Raw genomic sequence first — 5,203 nt, 5'->3', positions numbered from 1 at the left:
TTATATATTTATTTTATTAATTATTGTACATTATAGTTTAATCAACGCGATAGGTTTTATCCTTATAATACGGTCTCTTTAAGTGGAAATTGTCGGTACATTTAACTCCAACCTATTTTTCCGCTCGCCCTTTACTCTTTGATAGCTTTATGATCTTCACTTTCTCCTATATTCCATGTGAATGCAGACGATTAAGATAAATACAGTAAAACCTGTCTATGGCAACCACCCACGGTTCCTTCAAAAAATGGTCTTTTAGACAGGTAGTCCTGTAATAACGTATTTCCGTACGTATTTTGCGCACTTTTTAGTCATTTCTACTAAAAGCAAAACTCGAGCCGAGCAAAAATAAGCGAATTTTTTCAACGATAGGGCTATATTGGTATTGTATTTTATTCTTATCGGATAACTCGATTTACGGGAGTCGTGGTGATTTTATAAGACAGATTTAATACCAATATTTTTAAAGATTAATACAATACTCGCATTTTCTCGATTATAACGCACACTTTCTTTTTTCGGACTTAATTAATTCGATTCGGTTGTTTTCGTTCGCTCCTCTGTTACGTGTATTACGTCATCGATATGCAAGCGCGTCGTATCTCTACATCACTTTAGTTTTGGTATTCGTTAGTTTAATCTTATTTTAACTTTAAAAATACTGTATTTTTTAATATTTAATATTTTCTTAAATACATCAAGAAAAATTATTAATTAACTAGCAGGTGTGCCCGGCGTTGCTCGGGCAAAAGTAACGATAACTAAGATAAAGATTATTACGTTACAGTCAACCGTACAATATTTTATACCCCTAAGAAAAATAGTGTAGGTGTACGGTAAAATAAATTTCGTTTTCTCAGTTAAACTTCGCCACTAATTGCCGTTGTTATAAACCGTTTTCACTTTCTCTGATAATTTTAACACGATCTTCTAACGACAGCACTTCGCATTTCTTTCGTTTTCGGACATTTTCCAACAGACTGAAATGAATTTCCTTTCTTGCTAGTCTAATTTATCAATACCTGCACCTAATTTCAAGGGTGGGAGAAGTGCCCGGGATGGGTTCGAACGAGAGTTTAGAATAATTCATTATATTAGGATAGGAAAACGTTGTTGAGATGGATTCGAACAATAGTTTAGACCAGATGCACTCGCGAAAGTGGTCGCTTATTACAGGTGTTGTATGTTGTTTCGGACCAAAAATCTATGCCCGCGGTCGCGTTACACGAGTGGTCGTTTAATACAGGTAACTAATACGAAGACGCTATGGATAAACTATTCGGTGCCAGAAAGTTTTGTCCGTTTTGACATGTGCCCGTCGAATGCAGGTGGTCGCCTAAGCAGTTTTCACTGTATAGACCACAGCACTATGACGACAATCTTTTTCTGGTACAATATGATACCGGCGATGTCAAAAAGAACACACTATATATAGACCCTACATACTGAGGTTAGGAAATGGCATGATCGTAGAAGGTAAGGTTCTCTCATACAAAAGAAATTATTGTCTATTTCTTGTCTATTTTAAACATGTTTGTCTCTATCGTAATTGTACTTTTCCCCCTGCATTTTAGTCTTAAATTCAATATATTTTCCGCGTTCCGAAAATAATTGTCTACCACAACCTTTATAACCCAAATTACAGATAGAAGTTCAACTCGCAGCTCAACACTAAATTTTGATAGCATAAATTGAAGTCGAGAAAACATTTGAAGTAGTAGACTAAAGTCAACCACTAGAAACAATTGACAAATTCCGTTAAGATATGTCGAAAATGTTTTATTTACTTACGTAACGCAGGTGTGTACTGTATTTACTATTGTATAATATTAATGAAATACCGTACAGTGGAACCACTAAATTTCGAAACAAATTTATCTCAAATTCATTTTTTTTTTCTCGTGAAATTCCGTATAGACAGGTTCAACTGTACGTAGTTTTTCAAATTCGAACATTAGCTGAATTTCAATCGACAGACCACAAATTATATTTTTTAAATTATAAAAACTATGCATACAAAGAAGGATTTTTAAATCTGCTCTTACAGCAGTGACTAAACAACATCGTATCTGTACAGTTAACTATAATCGCGCTGTTCGACGATAAATTTAAAGATAATAGATGTAAACGTACTCTTTTGCAAGAGTTCCTTGAAGAAAAATAATATTTAAAAAGTATTCAAAACTATTTTGTTCAACGAACGAAGCCATCTTTGTAAATCGAAAAAATAAACTTTACGAGAAAACTGTAAGTTATACTCAAAAAAACGTTCTCTTTACACATAATAAAAAGCAACGATCTTATAAGCAAACATTTCGCCTAACATTCTTCCAATCACTCCAACAATGCTAAATTTACAAACGACAAGTATACTACCTCATAATACAGACAAAATAAATTTTTTTTTTCTCACAGAAAAAACAGCTTCAAATAAAGCCCGCATAGGACGAAGAAAGAAGACACAATGCGGGTCGAAGACGGCAGACTTCCCCGTTCTTAGAAATATATTTTAACAATATGTCATCAATTGTTACAATATATTGTTTCTTTTTCTATTGTAGATTGACATTTTTAAGCAAAAATTTTTATCCAAATTCTCCTTTTTTTTCTGAGGATTTCGAGAGAATTGTGATCAAGTAATCTTTAGTAATGTAAGTAAATTGTTACATTCGATTTATAAGAAATTAAAATGGCACAACTTGCGATAGAATGTGTAATTGAACACGTGTGATTCTATTAAATTAATTTTGAATTAAATTAATTTATCAGATAATATATAAAATTTGGTATCTATAGTGAAATATTTATTTAAATGTAAAACTCCGTAATAAATAGATACTATACGTTTGTTACAAGTTTAAGAGATAACCTGCTGATTTTACATGTCGTTTTTTTATGTACAGTAAAATTACGCTAACTCGAATTGCGTTAATTCTAGTATAGCTTCATTTAGGGTTAACATAGCTGTATTTAAATTAATACCATTTCGTTAAGACAAAATTTTCGGCACTTTTAACTCCATTGTATCTTCCTCGAAAGAGTACAGAAATGTTTTGGTGCCCGAGACAAACATCATACTTGACAGCCTGATTCAACGTTGATTATAAAAAAGATTTCCGTGTGTTCGTTTTGGCATTCTTAAGGTCAACGCTTTGGCCGAAGACAGAAAACACCGACGGGGGACGAAGAGTGTTCTCTGTGTGTGTCCCGCTTCTTCAAAGCCCGCTCAGGGCAAGTTTTTTTGGTGTTTTCTTTAAAGTAAATTATAGTTCAGTGGCCATAAGGTGCGTTTCTGTTATAGCCTGACATCTTTATATGTTTTTGTCTTTCATTATTACTAGTTGTAATATTACATCCATTAGTTTAGATAGTAGAGTAATAATATAAGTTTCGAAAAGTTGAATTCGAAGTATACGGAAGTTTTTATAGTGTGAGTTAGGAGGAATGAAATTAGGCAAATGATGTTAGTCATGTGTGGAGTTTCATTTTTTCTAACTCTTGGTGGAACTCTGACGCAGCCACCTCTACGTGGTAAGTTCTGGGTTGTCATTCGTCTGGAAATGTCGAAGGGCAAGCGAAGAGCTGCGTATTTTCGTTGAATTGAAAATTATAATAAGGAATAAAAATATGCCAATACCAGCAGAAATCTGGTGCATTTGGTGTATTTAACAAAATATTTTTTAACTGAACTACGGAACAGAAACTGAATCCATATCTAAACTCTTTGTATTTAAATTACATCATTTGATAACTAAGAATAAAACATGTAACCAATACGTAATTTGTGTATTGTATGTTTTCTACGACCGATCTTCTTATCGTTAGTGATATTTGGAATTTGCTATTGTAAGAAACATCTGTCAAAGTTGTATTTTTTATCAATCTAATTTGAATATTACAATATTTTGCATTTATGCAATTAGACAATAAGATTGTTGTTTACTTGTTATAAGTGCAGGTGCCATCATTGTCTCGAAGAGATTCGCATATTTATCTGAACGGTGAGTTAAGAAAAGAAGAATGTTTCCTGAAGACTAAAATCGAATCCTCGATTGAAACTCATTGAATCTATGAACCTATCTACAAGAAGTAAACCTAGTTTGTAAAGCATACTTTCCAGGCGTATATTGTTGTTTTGTGTATCAGACAAGTTTCTTCTTCTGTGCAATGTTTTTCTTTAAAGTTCATAATGTAATGTGTCTTGCATTTTCTATTATTTTGATAATTTTCGTTGTTGTAATTACGGTTGGAGTCTTTTAATATCTCGGTTTTCATCTTTGATGAGTTAAACTAACTTGTCCTGATAAGTAAATAACTTCAGAAAGTTTCTTGCAAAAAAATAATTAAAACTTTAATTAACCTATTTATAAACAATAAGTTAATAAGCTATTCATCATCCACTTGTATTGCCTAGTTGTGTAGCAATTTATTTCATTTATTTGTCTTTTGAAACTCAATACAGTGCGTCGCGCTGCGCCGTCGAAAAGTATTAAATCGCGATTTGACTGTTGATTTTACAGAAAAATTACAGTGAAAACAATCGAAAATTGATTGACGTGAGCGTTTTCTCGCACGTCAATCAGTTTTCAACTGTTACATAAACGAATAATGTCAATAATACAATTTTGACAATTGTCAAAGTGAATTGTTAATTCAAAGCGATTCTTATCGAATGCTATTTCTTCAATGCCAACTGTCTTTTACAAAATGAATACAAAAAGTCAGTTAAATTATGTTAGTTTATGAACAGTTACATCAATTAGTCGATTATCTGCTAGATCATCAATAATCCGGCATCAATTGGGCAGAGAAGCGATTTTGCCGGATGGTTAGGTTACAATACACTATGTTTAACTTTCGTGGCAACGCAACAATAACACTCTATGTATTAACAAATTGTCAGAGTTTTATTGTTGCGAGCGATCGTTTATTGTTGTTGCGAACGGTTGGTTTTTCAGTTCGTGCGATTAAAATTTACAGTAGAGCGTCGATTTTCCGAAAGTCAATCATCCGAAAGAATTCCAGTCGGCAAATTTAAATTTTCGCCAGTGCTGTAGCGCTTCAATCTTTGGCTATGTCTTGGGCTACTCAAATATTTTACGTTTTTGATACTAAATTAACATCTGAAGTATAATTTTTTATTGTTTTTATATTTTTCAATATATTTATTTTGTTTGTACAAAATAAAAAAATAATTTTTAAC

The sequence above is a fragment of the Centruroides sculpturatus genome, unplaced genomic scaffold, assembly GCF_000671375.1.
Source record: "Centruroides sculpturatus isolate CEXI.00-Female unplaced genomic scaffold, Cexi_2.0 scaffold248, whole genome shotgun sequence".
NCBI classification, from domain to species: domain Eukaryota; kingdom Metazoa; phylum Arthropoda; class Arachnida; order Scorpiones; family Buthidae; genus Centruroides; species Centruroides sculpturatus.
Note: the sequence above shows the minus strand (reverse complement) of the source record.